Source organism: Amblyomma maculatum, chromosome 3, assembly GCF_055883805.1.
Source record: "Amblyomma maculatum isolate TAMU_Amacu chromosome 3, ASM5588380v1, whole genome shotgun sequence".
NCBI classification, from domain to species: Eukaryota; Metazoa; Arthropoda; class Arachnida; order Ixodida; family Ixodidae; genus Amblyomma; species Amblyomma maculatum.
In genome coordinates, this window is record NC_139346.1 from 46,671,526 (window position 1) to 46,689,645 (window position 18,120).

Consider the following 18,120-nt stretch of genomic DNA (forward strand, 5'->3'; position numbering starts at 1 on the left):
CTCAAGCAAATAAAAGTTTGCCGCTTGTTTCTTCTTTTTTTTTTTATGATGGTAACCGGTTTCAAGCTGGGTGCGGCTGTGTTTCTACTTCCCGTCCGATGTCCTATCAAGAGCTACCACAAAAGGACCCCCCGTTTTTCCCCGGAGGAGGGGGGGAATCGTCGAAAGTTGGGAGTATCTTATCTTTTTACAAAAAGCGGTGCCTCCCCCCTCACCTCCCCCCCCCGACACCCCTTATTCGTCCCGTCTTTTGACTCCTACGCGAGCTTGACCGTGGAGGGCGCAAGGCCGAACTCAGAACAAGGGTGGACAGACAAGTGTGTACGCTGCAAAACAAGGAGAAAGGGGAGGTGAGGGGGGAGTGGTGGTGAAGCGAGAAGCGAAGCAGTTGCTTTTTAGTTTTGTTGCTTTTATTCTCAACACGGCGTCACGTGTTCGTAGTTGCTTGAGCCTGCCTGCGTTCCCTGCGAGTCCGAGAAGACGATGACGGCGATTGCCGCACGAGTCAGCGTTCGTGCTCTTTGTCGTTGGTACTCATCTGTGTTTTGAGAAAAGTTCCGTTGCTCTCAGCTATTATTTCATCGAGTGCGCTCATCGATGCCTCACTATGAAACGACTTCGTGAAAGTGTGAACTTCGGAATGAAACGGCGGATGGCTGGTCGTCGCGGTGTGGTGTTCCAACGGATCCTTGACGCCAAATTTCAGCCGCGCATGTAAGTGACGTTTTACATTTCGTTTTACGTGTTTTTCTCTGCTATTTAACTTGGCCTGAACATGTTTTGTTATTGCTTACGTCCGCGACGCTGCTTGTTTGTCTGTGAAACGGCCTCTGAGCACGACGTCTTGGATCCCGACCTGAGCATACCACTCCCTCAGTTCAGACTGGAGGAGCGGCGCATCCCAAAATTTTCAGATGGTCACGACCTTTCTGCGGGATGTTAATGGTGCATTTTTAGTCGTCTACGACGCTCACAAGCATATCCCGCGGTCGAAAGTATGCGTCGACGAGCGCTAATGCAGTCCCGGTGATACGCATTGACGTGTTTGCATGCCGCATTATTTTTGCTCGCTGCCTACAATCGATTTTGATCGTCTGTTGTTGCTGCTTTACGGGAACGTTGCCATAAATGCGGGAGACCATGCAGGGTGATGGGTTAAGTTTACGGTTCTTTTGCCAGCAACCTGTACGTTCGAAGGCAGCGCGCTTGATATCCTAAAGTCACGCTTTCAGAACGCCGATTTAACCCCACAGTTTTGAGCTGATGGCGTCGAGACCAGAGGTGGGACCGAGCCGATTCGTGTACATGTATACTGTCGCAGTGACGCAATGTGCAGGAAAGACATTTCTCACGCTTTTTTTTTTTCGCTGCAGGCTCAAGTCCTTCGTCTCGTCTGCGCAAGAACGTAGACTGTCGTTTCTTCAAAGAATTTGAAACTGGTCTCCGCTATCCGTGCTGGTAAGTCCAAAGCATTGTTTCCGTCCAGAAAGGGGCGTTTAATTTGACACGCGCACTTTTGTGGCACATATTGCTGATCACTGACATCTGCCTCAATGTATACTGCTTGGGATTATCGTCGGAGAATATTTATGTCGCGTGCCATGTGTGTGTCTCCTTGCGTGTTGCCATTTTCGCTCATGCCGTGCAATATGGTGCACGCCCAGACAGTGACTTATCAATTAAGTTTCATTGTGTTTGAGGGCGTGTGCGAGTAAATAGTGTTATTTAACTTGCTGATCACTTATGTTAAGAACTGATAATAAATATTGGACTCGATCAAATCACTTAACAAGTGAAAAATCTGGGTTAGCTGGTGATCAGATGTCTTCAGCATTGAAGCAAACCATGTGTCACCCCTTCTCTGCTTTAAGACTGACTTTCTTTTTGTAATCGGTACATAAAAAGACCAGCGCAAAAAAAAAATAATTACGGGGACAAAGGAACCAAAAATGATAGGACGGGCACTGAAATACGTTTTGTGTTCCTTTGTACCTGTTTTCTTTTTTTTTTTTTCGCTGGTCTTTTAGGGTGTAAGTATGAACCAACTGGCCCAAACAGCTATTTTGATTAAATGTGCTAATTTTCGTTAGCGAGCTGAGGAAAATTTTTATATCACTAATATTTTTCATTTGGGATTTGCTATAGTTTCTACTCAGCTATTTCCATTCTGAACTTTTCAGCCTCCTGACCCATAGAAAGGAGGCTATGCCTGACCAATAACAACACATTCTTTTCCTTCTGTAGTTTCTGTTGTCAGACATTGCGTTATACTCATTACTACAATTCACTGGTACTGAGACATTCCCTCATTGAAGTTAATGTGTATTGTCATTGTGCTAGCAGTTTGTCATAAATCTGCTATTCTAGTTTATTTAAGCAGTTATTTCGACTGTAAAGAGGTGGCAGATATTGTTATAGGTATATCTAGGAACAGGAGTTGTAGCTTTTAAGCTCATTGTCAAAATATTTGAGTCATTGTTTTGGCATGTGTGGTGCCATTATTTTTTGTACTATAGTTATGTACGTACTAGTTACGAGTATCATGCTAATGTTATGAATGATACCTTTGCTGCAGCGTACCTGCCAGTAGGAGGAATACGGTGTAGAAGTGCTGTTACTAAAGATCAACCTGCTTTCTTCAGCGCTGGACGACTACTTACGGCAAGATTTGTGTGGTATGTATTTTTCGACATAGCTGTGGCATTGTGGTCTGTTCATTGTTGCTTTATGTCTATCAAAGAGCATATTTTTCTATGCTGAGGAGCAATAGCCCTGGCATTACATTGATTTCGGAACCAATCAGTGCTATTGAGCAAGTTAGCAAGGGAGGAATTTTTTCAGTATGTAATCGATCTGAACATGTTGACTTCTTTTTATTGAGTGAGCTGTTAATGTATGCCTCTTTTCTTTTTTTCTTCAAAACCTAATATTTAAATTGTTTGTACTTGGTTCTCAGCAGTAAGGTTATGTTCTCTGATGGGTGTAATTTTCAACAACTCACATGCTCTTATGTTGCTAGGTATGTCCACAATAGAATGAAACTAAAAATGAAGTACTGCAGGTGATATGTAAAGAACAGTATTTTAGCACTTCCAGTTTTATTGTTTCTTTTGTGTTCTTTATATTGTTTTGTGCCATTTGTACTCAGCATATTTTCCTTGTGTTCCACCACTACCCCCTATGTCATGTCTATGGGCCTATAAAGGGAGAATGAATGAAATGAAATTTGCAGTACAATTAGAACTGGATTGTGCAGCACAGTGGACATGTCTGTGGTAGAGGATAATAGTTGAATGGCTAATCAACCAAAATTAACTTAACTTTTGCATTTTAATTTTAGGGGACAGTATTATATACCAGAAATGAGGGTCCCCGATATTATAGGTGAGCCCAGTTCTTAAATTTTCTTAAAGAGCAATGTAGTTCAGAATATTGAACAAGGAAAGGCATATTTGAAAACTATTGTCTTGCTTTCCCACATTGCATGTAAAAAATGTTGCTGCACTTGGTATTGTTGCCAGAATCATGTTAGCTTCTTCTGCATCATCAAAAACACAAAATATGTCTATATTATCTGAATAAGAAATGTCAGCAACACCCTTTTTTAGTTATGTAATGTGGAAAAACCAACTTACAAAGCTTTTAAAGAAATATTTTTGATGCTCATTATGTTAGACCACATAGATGATGAGGAGGGTTTTAGGCCTAGGCTCACTCATTAATAGCCTTCAATTTTGCAGTTTTCATATTGCCTCTTATAAACAAAAAGAATAGATAATTAAGTCTAATCCTGAAGCTGTACCAGGTACCCAAAGTCCACATTGTTGCACAACCCACCGGCAGAGACTGCACGGGTGTCTCTTCATAGTTTATGATTTCCAATCTGTAAAGGTAAAGAACATAATCTTCGAGAAATTTGTTGTAAACACTTTTTAATAATCATTCTTGTATAATATTGGTCAGCATTTACAATTTCATTAGTTAGGCATCTAAAGAGATAAGCAGTGGACAGTTCTGGCAAATTGCAGTTTATGAGAAATTTTATTCCTGCTGCATGTGCTGCGAGCATTACATGAAGCAGCAATACATAGAATCTCAAGCTTTGTGGTTTGTTCAAGGAATTATAGGGGTATTGAAGTGTATTGTTTTTTGCCTCCTGAGCAAGATAATCTAGTTTTGAAGTGAAACGGCAGTCTTGAGAAGTTTTTGGCATCGGCATAAGCTGATGCGTGGTGTGAAACTAGCAATGAACTTATGTAAAAGTTGCATTTTATTGCCATGCTTTACATAATTCTGCATCTGTGACATCACTGCAGTAATGCACATGTGCAGAAGGTGCTTTGGATGTGCCTTGCTATCATTGCTCTTTTAGCATGAAATGTTCCATCTTTTAGAAGTGGTATCCCGCATTTTATAAGGCATAGCTTCTGTGGTATATTCATGCCTTTTTCCAGGAATGTAAGCTGCACTAAAGGCAGAAACAATAGAATGGCCTTAGACATACCCCTGCAGGAGCAAGCTCTGCAGGAACAAGCTTCATTCGTTATATTCATGAGAAATGACAATGAATGCAAGAACAAAAGAACCTCTCCCCCCCCCCCCCCAAAAAAAAAAGAAGAAGAGATTTGCAGTTGTCACTTGTGATGGATGATCAGATGACTAAAGACAGTGTAGTCTCAGGAAAACATTAACACTATAGGCAACATAAGATAATGTCATGAAGGACCAGAGACAGTGTTTTCTAGGAGGGTGAGACCATAGTGACTAGAAACAAGACCACTGGTATGGTCAGGTGTGAAAGCAATCTATAATGTTTGGGTGTTGGAGTGGAAACTAGCAAACAACAAAGGTGAAAGTGAAGGTGATAAAACAAAGTTTAACATAAAAAGCTAATGATAAAAAAAGGAGAACTGCACATATGAACGAGTAGAGGGAGGGGTTTTTTAAATCACATCTATTGCCTTTATTAGGCTAGCTTCTATTTTATCAATATGTTTTCATTCATATTTCTTTAAATGACCTTCTGGGTAGTCCAACATCAGTGATGCCTATGGCTTGACCCTGCTCCTAACAAGAATATGTCTCATTGTATATTGTGTCTTATTGAGCATATTGTCAATTTTTTGTGAGATTGCAATGTGCTAGTTGCCTATGTGTGTGTTAGTGGCACAGGTAAAGCTCAGATTTGGAGAATTTTCATTGATCTATATATTGTGTGAGTTCACAATTCTCATTATATAAACACTTGGAAGCCTGTACTGGTGCACTATTTCCATCTGTCTTCCTTTTTACTTGCCCTTTGTGCAGTGTTATTTTTATATGTGAATTAATTACTCCATAAGGATGTTTTGTAAGACTTTCTTTGTGAGTAACCGATTACAAGTTCTCTTTTCTATGCAGGTCAAATACGTGGTACATCCCTGCCCTGACTGTGCGGAGAAGATTATCCAGTTCCTTGCTGCAACTTCGGTGTATAATGAGGTGAAATAAACACCATGGTATGTTATCTTAACCGATTGTTCTGTAAATTCTTTTTGTTCACTCTGCAACATAACTTACGGCTTGAACACAACATGACACAGCCTACCTCACCTGAAACATTGCTCACTGTCACACTCCAGACGACACAAAGATATTGCAATGTTTCAACATAATCTTTCCTTCCAGAAAATCTTGAAATGTATTGGTTAGCTTTATTCCTGCTTCCAGTGACCAAGTTTACGATGCAGATTGGTAATAGTACTCTTGTGTGGATAGCATATATATACCACAAGATGATGCTTAGATACCCTATGTAATATGGCATTACTTTAAACTGCTTGGAGGGCAACGTTATCCTTCTCCTGGTGGTATAAGCTTGCGCCATAAGGGTGCAAAACTTTGCGCTCTTTGTCGTAATATAAATTTATACTCTAAAATGGTAACTTTGCACCTGTACATACAGGATAAGTTTACGTTGTCAAGGTGCAAACTTGCACCTTTGATGCAAGGGTATGCTTATGCCATCGACAGTCTAAAACATAGGCCTTTATGAAAAGTGCAACGTTATGCCTAGGTAGAATACAGTTACACTGCTTGTGAAGGTGAAAGTTTATGCTACCAGAAGCGTAATGTTACACTACATGCAATGGCATAAATACTTAGTCTTCAAGACACAGCGTAACCTTACTCCAAAAAGGTGTTAGCTCAGCGACAAGCAGTTTACCCCCCAAAAAGACTAAGATCACACCTTTTTTTTTTAGAGTGAATGGTGCTGCACTGCTCGCTGAGATCTAGCATTAACTTCGCGCTGGCACTGCATTTGTATAGGATAAGAAAAAAACCACCTTCAAACTCTTTCATGTCATCACTCTGGCATTTTCCTATATACTTGTTTTCTTGCTTGGTTTGTGACGTCGGCTCAAGACAGCAGTTCAGGCTGAACGCATGGGGAGCATAAGCTGTGCATTAGAACGCGCAAACTATTTGAATGACAGCGTCGTGTTTCAATAATGAGAGGGGGAAAAAAAGGAATGCGGATTCTTCATAGTCGCCTCCTTTGGGACGTTAAACCCCACCTACCAACCATCTTTGTTTTAATATTAAAGCACTACAAAGGACAAGTTCAGTCATTGATCTTGGTAGGTCTAACACTTTATCGCTTTCTTTGTTGCTCTCCCTTTCAGGAGAGAGGTTTGGCGACTCGGCCCAACGTCAACGAGACAGCAAAACAGCAAAAGCGAAGAAAAAGGAAAGTCTCAAAGGCAGGGCCATGACGTACGCGAGTGACGTTCTCAACATTCCTCCGCTCTCGATGCCGTTTGGAGGCGACTATGAAGAATCCGCATTCCTTTTTTTTTCCTCTCATTATTAAAACCCGACGCTGTCATTCAAATAGTTTGCGCTTTCTAATGCACACGCTTATGCTCTCCATGCGTACATTGTTCTGTGTTCGTTATGCTACGCCTAATTATGTCTGTCTGCATGTAACAAAGAATTGTGGCTAAATTCTGGGAAAGTTTTGAAAGTATTGAGAAACTTTAGAAGCAAATGTTTGGTACCCATTAGAAGCTTAAACCGCTATATATATATATATATATATATATATTGTCACGAAGACAGGGATTTATGGGTACCGGCAACAGGGGCAGATACACACAGTCAAGAGAGAGGTTCCCGAGAAACGGTAGCACGAAGACACAAGCTCAAGAGTCCACAGGGGTTAACTAGCCCAAGCGCGCGAGAGTCTCCAACTTCTTTGTCGTTCAAGCGCTACCTCGAACCGTCAGGTGGCATTATTCCCCCCCCCCCCCCTCGAAAAAAAAAACCGCAAGCTCACAGAAAAAAAAACTGCTCCGGATGGCAAATATGACTTTCAGCGGGTAAAATACGGCTTCATGCGAAGCACATGCACCAGGTCAGACGAGCACTGACGACTAGAACTCGGTACAGTTCCGTCAGCAATACCTTCGTACGTAACTTCTGAGAGGCGACGCAACACTCTGTAAGGTCCGAAGTAACGATTGAGAAGTTTTTCTGACAGGCCTGGGCGCCGGACAGGTGTCCACACCCAGACTTTGTCACCAGGCTGGAACACGACATAGCGATGGCGGTCGTTATATCGGCGTGCATCTGTTGCTTGCTGTTTTGTAATGTGAGTACGAGCGAGTTGGCGAGCTTCCTCAGCGTAGTTGGTGAATTCTTCTGCGTCAGCGGTAAGCAGCTGGTCGTCAGCCGCACATGGCAGCATAGCGTCGAGCATGGTCTGTACATCGCGTCCGTATACTAGGCGAAACGGAGTGAATCGAGTTGTTTCTTGGACGGCCGTATTATATGCAAATGTGACATAAGGCAATATCTCGTCCCATGTTTTATGCCGGACATCGACATACATGGCGAGCATGTCCGCTATTGTTTTGTTTAGTCGCTCAGTAAGGCCATTAGACTGAGGATGGTAAGCAGTAGTCTTTCGGTGATGTGTCTGGCTTAGTTGGAAAACTTCTTCAAGAAGACGCGCTGTAAATGCCTTGCCACGATCAGTAATGACGTATGAAGGGGCGCCATGGCGGAGGACGATCTGCGTCATGAAAAATTGTGCCACTTCGGAGGATGTTGCACGTGGCACCGCCATAGTTTCCGCGTAACGTGTCAGATAATCTGTAGCCACGATAATCCACTTATTGCCAGCTGACGATAGAGGAAAAGGGCCAAGAAAGTCCATATCAATTTGGTCGAATGGTACTAGCGGTGGGGGAATAGGCTGCAGGAAACCCGCTGGCTTCAATGGCGGTGTCTTGCGTCGCTGGCACTCGCGGCAACCTCTAACATATCGATGAACGGTGGCGGTAAGTTTGGGCCAGGAGTAGGCCTGGCGCACTCTGGTAAGAGTGCGTGCAAAGCCCAAGTGTCCAGCGGTGGGTTCATCATGGCAAGCATGAAGGATTTCATCGCGGAGATCTGCAGGGATGACTAGAAGATAGGCTCGGTCACTGTTGCCGGCGCTTTTCTTGTAGAGGATTCCGTCGCGCGTACAGAAGGATGACAAGTTCTTAGCAAACAGTCGAGATACTGTCGAATCGAAACCCTCCAGATGATCGATCACAGTTTTGAGGTCTGGGTCAGCCCGTTGCCGGGCCTTTAAATCAGAGGAACTGATAATGCCAAGAAAATGGGCGTCTTCATCCGTACTGTCATGGGCCAACTCCACGGGTGATCGAGACAGGGTGTCAGCATCTTCATGTTTACGTCCGGATTTATAAACGATAGAGTAATCAAACTCCTGCATACGAAGGCTCCACCGTGCAAGACGTCCTGATGGATCTCGAAGACTAGCTAGCCAACACAAAGCATGATGGTCTGTCACAACTTTAAATTTACGGCCGTAGAGGTAAGGTCGGAATTTCATTGTGGCCCAAACGACGGCGAGACACTCCTTTTCAGAAGTTGAATAGTTTGATTCTGCCCGAGAAAGGGTGCGGCTGGCATAAGCGATCACTTTTTCCTCGCATTGCTGGGTCTGGACCAGAACAGCACCCAGACCGACATTGCTGGCGTCGGTGTGAATTTCGGTGGCAGCGTCCTCATCGAAGTGTGCAAGAACGGGAGGGTTGTGCAGCCGTTGGCGCAGCTCGGTGAATGCCTCCTGCTGCTCGGAAGACCAGACATACGGGACGTCATCACGTGTCAGGCGCGTCAAAGGTTCTGCAATCTTGGCAAAATCGGCAATGAAACAGCGATAGTACGCGCACAGGCCCAAGAAACGTCGGACTGCTTTCTTCGTGGTAGGGATGGGAAAATTGGCTACAGCGGCTGTTTTCTCAGGGTCAGGCCGGACACCGTCAGCGCTAACCACATGACCGAGAAATTTTAGCTGCTGATATCCAAAGTGACATTTTTCCGGTTTGAGTGTCAAATCGGCCGAGCGAAGAGCGTCCAATACCGTTCGCAGCCGCTTAAGATGTTGGTCAAACGTTTCTGAAAACACGATGACGTCGTCCAAATAAACCAAACAGGTTTGCCATTTAAGACCAGCAAGTACGGTGTCCATCATTCTCTGGAACGTCGCTGGCGCTGAACAGAGACCGAAAGGCAATACTTTAAATTCATATAAGCCATCGGGTGTCACAAAGGCAGTCTTTTCCCGATCGCGCTCATCCACTTCTATCTGCCAATAACCACTTTTTAAATCAATGGAGGAAAAGAACTTGGCGTTGCGAAGTCGATCGAGTGAATCGTCGATACGGGGCAACGGATATACATCTTTTTTTGTGATGTCATTCAGTTTCCTGTAATCAACGCAAAAACGCAGCGTGCCATCTTTTTTCTTAACCAACACGACGGGCGACGACCACGGACTTTTAGACGGCTGAATAACATCATCATTAAGCATTTCCTGGAATTGTGTCCGAATTGCCTCACGTTCTTTGGCCGAAATACGGTACGGCTGCTGTCGAATAGGTCGGGCATCGTCAGACGTTATGATGCGATGCTTGGCGATAGAAGTTTGCCGGACTTTCGATGATGAGGCAAAGCACGGGGCGTACTCCAGCAGTAAGGCACGCAGGGCGCGTTGTTGACAGAAAGAAAGGTCACTGCTAACATCGATGCGGTCTAGAACACTGGGAGTATCAATAACGTCAAACGCAAAACATTCAGAAACTTCCTTTAACAGTTCGCCGAAAGCGATGGCAGTAGAGCGATAGAGGTGGCGAGATTCATTCGTGAAGTTCGTGACGAGAAGCTCAGAGTGACCATTATTGAGAATAATTAAGCTTCGAGCTGCACAGATGCCATGAGAAAATAAAAGAGAACGGTTGCTTTCAGCTATTATCGGCCCGTCACGAAGCCCGTCGCACACAACACTCACAAACACGCTGGAGCGGGGAGGCACTGAAACACACTCGGCTGAAACCCGTAGGGCGCACGGACGTTGGCCATCGGTGGGGCTGGCAGCCGCTTTCTCCGTTGAGAACGAGACCGTTCGCTGTCGGAGATCGATGATGGCGCCATATTCCCGCAGGAAATCCACACCGAGAATCAAATCACGAGAGCATTCCCGGAGAACGACGCAGCTGACAACGAACGTTGACGTACGAATCTGGATTCTAGCCGTGCACTGTCCAATAGGAGTAATTACATGCCCCCCAGCCGTGCGTATTTGCGTGCTACACCATGGTGTCATAACCTTCCTAAGGGTCGCTGCCAGTTTCCCACTCAAAATCGAAAAGTCTGCTTCGGTATCCACTAAAGCGCTGACATTATGACCATCGATGCACACAGGGATGTCCAGCGATAGCCGGTCTCGTGAACCAAATGCTGTCGTTTCTGCTCCAAAATCTATATCTGTTCTCATTGGGGGGACTTCTTTGTGCTGGCCATTAGCGGCCCCGCCCCCGGAGGTCGCGCTACTCAGTTTTCCCGATGGGGGCTTGGCGAGCGACCAGGCGGTGCTCGCGGGAAGTTACCAGTTGTTGAAGCGGTTTGCCGACGTGGGGATGGAGACCTGGATTGTCGGCGCGCCATCCGGAGGCTCTCTTGTGCGAGGTTGTCTCCAATGTCACGAGGTAGTTGTCCGAACGTGCGTCTAGGTGCGTTGGTGTAAAAACCCTCCGGTCCGAGTTCCCGATAAGGGCACCATCGGAAAATGTGACCAGGTTCCCCACAGTGGTAGCAAAGGCGGCGGCTCCGAGGGGCCTGCCAGACGTCCGTTCGTCGAAAGTTTGATCGCGGTGGCCGCACGTACCGCGTAGGCTGCTGTACAGGAATGTATTGCATTGGCTGCTGGACGGGCATGCACTGGGTTGGTGGTAACGTAGACAACGGAGCTTGGACGGGAACTGGGCGTCGGAGAATTTCAGCGTAAGTCGGACGAGAATAATCAGGAACAGGGGTACTTTGAGCTTCAGCAACATGCAGAGATGGCTGCGTGACTTGCTGAATCTCTTCGCGGATCATATGTGCGAGAGAATCACCCCTGGGTTGGAACGTGCCACAAACCTTCTGCAGTTCCTCGCGTACAATCGCACGAATAAGATCTCGGAGCTGTTCAGTATTTCTTAGAGCAGCTGTAAGAGGCTCGGCAGCAGTCGTAGCGAGGATTGGGCTGTCGTAGACCGCCGAGCGGCGCTGGTGTAGGATCTTTTCCATGGTGACCGCCTCTGTTAAAAATGAGGTAACTGTAGTTGGTGGGCTACGTACAAGACCAGCAAAAAGCTGTTCTTTAACCCCATGCATGAGGTGGCGCAGCTTTCTCTCTTCAGTCATGTTGGGATCCGCACGTCGAAATAGTTTCGTCATGTCCTCAACATACATCATGACGGACTCGTTTGGCATCTGTTTTCGAGATTGTAGAGCACGTTCTGCTCGTTCGCGCTTATCCAGGCTGATATACGCCTCTACGATAAGACGGCGGAACTGAAGCCATGATGTTATTGTGCCTTCTCGGTTCTCATACCATGTCAAAGCATGGTCTTCCAGGCAGAAAGTGGCGTTCCGTAGCTTCAAGTTGTCGTCCCACTGATTAAAGGATGCGACTCGTTCGAACTGAGTTAGCCAATCCTCAACGTCTTCATGCGCAGTGCCATGGAACGATTTCGGCACTCGGGGGTTTTGAACGTAAACAGGAGTACCTTGCATGACTGTCGTAGTGCTTTGCGTGGCTGGCCGGAGGCTCGCTGTTGAAGTGGACTCCAAGGGCCCGTGTTCGGGAGGAAGGCCCAGGTTCCTCCGGCTGACGCGATGAACTGGCGTGTCCACAGGCAAAAGCTCGGTGTCGTTGGTTCGCGGAGGGGTGTGCGACATTGAGAGGACAATTACCCAGCGGCTCCACCAAAACTGTCACGAAGACAGGGATTTATGGGTACCGGCAACAGGGGCAGATACACACAGTCAAGAGAGAGGTTCCCGAGAAACGGTAGCACGAAGACACAAGCTCAAGAGTCCACAGGGGTTAACTAGCCGAAGCGCGCGAGAGTCTCCAACTTCTTTGTCGTTCAAGCGCTACCTCGAACCGTCAGGTGGCAATATATATATATGTGTGTGTGTGGGGGGGGGGGGGGGGGCACAAAAAAAACAATCGTACATATTGGTCAGGCGCCGCGCACAATTATTTTCTAAAAGGAGGCTCGCTGGACTTTTATGGAAGATTTAAGTGCTCGGTGCGAGAACAGGAAAAATTCCAGATTCAATTTTTCTTAAGCATTGGAAGCTTAGACCACTCTCATCAACATCTGCACAAAAGTATTTACAATATCGTACCTCACAATTAAAAGCGGTTTTTCCGAAAGCCGGACTTGAATTGTTCCTTACGTCCAGAAATGTTATAGCAAGTCGGTATTGTTTACTAACTTCTTCCTTGAGAAGAGGTGAAAGATACGAGCGACTGATCTCTGCAAGTGTGAGCTCACCGCTTGGATGCGCTCGCCGCAATGAGACGCTGACATCGATTCTACATTTTTTTTCTTTTCCTTTTGTCATTTCTTAAAATATGCACTCCCCCACCCCATTCCCGCTATAGCTCCAGATGGAGCTGCAGTACGTACAAATAAAATAACATAAAATACTTCAAGAATAGCGATGGATGGATGGAAGTAATATAGGATCGTCCCCTTTGAAACGGGGTGGTAGCAATTGTTGTCATGGTCATTTCATCCCCCCCCCCCTATATCTTAATTACTCTTCTAGATTGGTTAACTATACCATCTTTCTATTTATTGAATTTTTGTTTCTACATTACTAACATTATGCCACTTTTCTGCTTTTAAGCTACCAGTCTTCCAAACGTTTTTTGTTTTTGTTTTTTTGTTTTTTTGCTAGCTTCCACCGAAGCTTCATCCACCCGGCCAAGAGTGACTGCGCCTGCATCGACTTCCGGATTGATACCATTACGTTCGATTATAATATGATCAATTGTTTATGTGGAGTTACCACATACTGCACATGCGTCATCTTCATTGTTAAATTTCTTTTTGTAGCTGTGTGTCCTAAAGCACCCCGATCTGGTTTCAAAACATAGGGCGCTGCCTCTTGAGTTATCAAAGAAAGCTTCATTCCTGATCTGCCTTTTCCACTTTCGGTAAAGGTCCACACTGTTTCTTTTCCATCGAATTTATCCAAATTTTACCTTCCGTGTTTTTCACCTTTTGCTTAACGCTCTTTATTTCTTCGTTCTTGTGACCAGCCTACTCACTGGTTAGTTTCCTAGTTTTTTCCTTCATTGTGAGTCAACAATTTTTAGGTAGAGGTATTTAAATACTTTAGCTGCCCATCTGTTACTGTCCAATTTCCTCAGGCAATCCTTATATAATATTTATTCTGAGCTTCCCGTACTTCGAAAGATGCCCAGCCCATATCTCCCTGTATTGCCTCATGTGTGGTTTTGCCGTGGGCACCCAATGGTAATGGTCCTCCGGGTCTCTGATTTATTTCTAATGTCGACTGTACCTCCGACTTTAGGCACAAAACAGCATTTCCGAAAGTACGCCCGGGCACCATAATTCCTTTCCAAATACCCCTGAAAACCTCATACCTGTTGTATGCCCACAATGTTCTATGCTTCATTATCTCAGCATTTCTTCGCCCTTTTACCTTAAGTTATTGCTCATGCTTTTTAATGTATGCCATTCCTTCGTTTACACATCCCCTGAAATATTTATATACTGATACTCTGGGTATTTCATGGCGTTTAATTTTAAGACTATGATCAGTTGAGCCGTTGAAAATCATCAGACCCGATTTTACTGCACTAAAACTGAAGCCTAGAGCGCCCCCTTCGTCTCCGCAACACTTAACTAGAGCTTGCAATACTTCCTGACTCTCTTCTAGCAGCACAATATCGTCTGCATACTTAAACCGGGCAGGCGCCGCTCTAGCGCCTTTCCGCCTAATCTATATGAAAGGTTAAAATCTAGGTTACTTTCTTGTATCCTCCGTTGCAGATTTATCATATAAATCATGAACAGCAGCGGTGATCGAGGACAGCCTTGTCTTAATTCTTTGCATACCTTGACAGCTGCCGTATTTCTTATCATTTCCCCTGTAATTTTTACTTTGTTATAACAATTTCCTGTAGGAAAAAAATTTGCAGGACGCTTAAGCTTCGCCTTCAAGAGTGGAACACGATAGCGTTATTGCACCTCGTCGAGAAAACTTACTAAACGCAAGGGTATTGGGGCATCCTCGCACCGGTACCCGCGCGGCCCGAAGGGGAGAAGCGGGTGAGCGAAGATAGTGATCTAAAGAAAGGAAAGACGCTTGATTCTACAACCTGTGAGGGTGCACGGCGAAACGTCAGGGGCGAGTGGCGCGCCACGTGTCGGGGCAGCGCCGCACATTGCGAGGAGTCACAGTATAATAACCGCACAGTGAACCACAACTGACATGAAAATAAAAAATAATCTTAAGTATGTATCTCAACCTAGAACCAAAGATCCTGTGGCCTGTAAAAGAAGTAAAAGCGGCAGTACCAGGAAAAACTACAGTACAGTGTAGATAATTAGTCACCACTTAATTAGGCGAGTTTGGTGCAGATACACCTTACAAAGAGAGGGTTTGCGAAGGGCCCTGATAAGGCATATATCTAAGGGGGACAATTTTTAAAACTTTCTGCAAGGGTGGGGGGGGGGGGTAATAAGTCATAGAATAATACACACACAGGGAACCACAACTGACAAAAAATAATAATAACAATATTAAAGAATGTTTGAGGACAAATTCGAGCAACAAGTGATAAGGAGGAAATGTGTTTAGAGGAACATGTGAGGCTATGCTATTGCGGAAGGGAATAGAGTGTACATGCGTTGTGAATAAACTGTACAATTAACGCAATGTGGGATTGTTTTCCAGGCTGAGATACATATTTTTTTTCTCGTGTCAGTTGTGGTTCACTGCGCGGTTATTATACTATGACTTTGTACCCCCCCCCCCTTCCCATACCTTTTAAGAATTGTCCCCCTAGATATATGCCTTATCAGGGCCCTTTGCATAGCCTGTCCCTTTGTAAGGTGTATCTGCACAAAACCCGCCTAAGTGGTGACTAAACACCTACCCGGTATTGTAGTTTTTCCTATAGTACTGCCGCTTTTACTTCTTTTGCAGGCCACAGAATCCCTGGTTCCAGGCTGATAAATACATACTAAATATCTTTTTTTTTTTACTTCATGACCTACTTTCTTTTCACCCATTCTCCCCTCCCCATTCCTTCACACCTACTTTCTTCTCACCCACTTTCCCCTCCCCAGCTTTTCTTCTTCGGAAGCAAAAGCATATTTCAACCCCTGCCAGTGATGATCGTTTTGCCCAGACGAAGACAAGTCCACTTGACGGAACGTTGGCTTACCTGCGAACTCAGGCGTAGCCCATTTAACTTTGTTCAGTTCTTCTACATACTGATCCGGCTTAGTATTTTACGATGTGTTTTCTGTGTAACTCTTGCCCCTACTTATGATATCTAGAAAACCTGCTTTGTTATCTATATCTTTTATTGCAGTGTTTTGTTCATTGCCAGTTTTCCCTCTTGTTATTTACCGAGCCTTTTTTATCACTATTGTGCCGTGGTGGTCTCTTTTTTTATCTGTTATTATGCAGTGTAAATTGGAATACTAGCTATAAATATCCAACTGTTCGTAAACAAACGACTTTCTTGGACCTATTCCTCAATCATACACACGTACTTCACGGGTTGACCGGCCTAACCTTTAACTGTGATCTCGAACCTCATAGAGGTACGACGGGTAACCGTAAAGGCGATTCGCGCCTTTGTTGGCCGTAAAGGCCGGGGTTTGTGACGCCTCTTTGGCCTAAATTGCATTTCCCGCAATAAACAATTATTGCAGGCGGCAAGGGCAGACGAATAAAGCAGTTACGCAAGGACAGTAAATTTTTCCGAGAACTTGGCAACCGTTGAACAATGAGTGTTGCGTGAGCGGATGCACTGTCATTGTGCTGGAACGTGTTGTTCTTCCAAAAGTATCTTAATGTTACAGTAAACTAGAATGCCTTTAATTCTAGTTCACTTCAGCAATGATCTACAGTGTATGCCTTAATACCAATAGAGTAAAATATGCAGTTAACCTACTGTCCACGATGTACAAATGCCTTGTCGCCAATCCCTTGGATATCAAAATTGCTTGTGTTATGCTTGTGTTCACAGTACGCGAATCGGTCTAGATCGGGTGTCCACTCGACTACGTGTAGGCTCAAGTGAAGCAACCGGCGCACTACACGAGGGAAATGTTGCGAAGCAGGCGAGAAATGTAAATGAATTCGTGTGGCCAGGCTACACAAACAGTCGATTTGGATAGAAAAACAGCGCAAAAGGACGAAGGACAAAGGAACAGGAAGCACACAGACGAGCGCTGACTCGCAGCTACATTTTTATTCATAAAACAAAAGGTATATATAGCATCACACGACCCTGCTTTACCAGCGCACATGTCCTCAGAACGCCAGATCATAGGCCAAAGGCAAAACCCCCACAAACCGATATCAGGAAGACCGCAAAAATAGACACAAAAAATGTTTTGGAGTTGTAGCCGAGAAAACAAGTGTCAAATTCCGATGCCTGTAATTTATTAACCGAGATGGCCAACGAGTTTAAACTGCAATTATTTAGGAGTGAAACGGTACGCACTTTCACATTCACAAGGTCAACATTAACCCATTTAAAACTTTTTTTACGGCTGACGAAGCTTTTTCATTGCCCCACATCACTTCAGGAATCACTATAAAATGACCACCCTTATCGGATAAAACAAGTCGCAGTTTGTTGCCGTGGAAAAGCTCTACTAAGCCACGCAAGTCCTCACTCCGTTTGGCCTTCCAGTTGACATACCCAAGGCGTTGACGCTTTCCTCCAGTAACCTTGGCCGCATATCCACCTTGAATTTTCTGGAGATACTTCTGGATAGGATCCATCTTTCCAAAGAAGAAAAAACTGGTTTCTGGGAGTACAATTGGGCCCTTTTTCCAACGTCTTACGATGTTGCGGTGGAAGACGTGCGTCGCCCATAAGCTGCACTCGTACAGCTTGCTTCTTTGTCCTTTTTTTCCTTGGAAGGTGGGGAATTGCGGAAGCCCACAGGAATTCCGTCGTCTGTTGTGAGGCTGCGCACCCTTCCTTGTAGATCCAACGTTTTCAATTCTCGGTCCCATATCTTCCACAGAGTATACCCATATGCAATCCCTTAGGTATATCGCGCCTGACGCCACAGCTCTGATCGAAGGATTCGACCGATCCGGCTCGAATGTCTTGGTGATGGTTGTAAGGGTCCGCACGTGATCTGACGATCTGAGGGACACAGGCTGTTTCGCGCTGTTTTTCCATCAAAAATAAATCACAACCATTTCGCCCAACTCAGCATCCTACTACACAAAGAGCTTAGCTGTAGAAGTGCCATATGGTTAGTATCGGGTCGCAGAACAAAGCAGTATAAAAGGAGTTAGCGCAGATACTTGGACAAAGACATAGATGATACATACGACGATTGAGAAGAGTTAATCCAAATATTTGCGCTAACTTATACACTATGCAGAACCAACCAGGTCGACAACAGGCCCTATAAAAAAATGGCAGCTTTGCGTTCTGTCCGGACTCAGTGTTTTTCATACGATTAGGTTCACAATGGCTTACTATGCTTCATTCGC

General features: G+C 44.8%; 1 protein-coding gene and 1 long non-coding RNA gene across 2 annotated transcripts in view; one reads left to right on the top strand and one right to left on the bottom strand.

The window, feature by feature from the left end:
* Positions 1-18,120, bottom strand: part of LOC146194694 (sedoheptulokinase-like) — a 153,961-nt gene that overhangs the window by 7,455 nt on the left and 128,386 nt on the right. The gene's annotated exons all lie outside the window — the stretch shown is intronic.
* On the top strand, positions 1,374-5,660 carry LOC146194695 (uncharacterized). Its single transcript, XR_014705900.1, has 3 exons — positions 1,374-1,458; positions 2,576-2,675; positions 5,401-5,660. It is a non-coding gene; the product is annotated as an uncharacterized LOC146194695 (long non-coding RNA).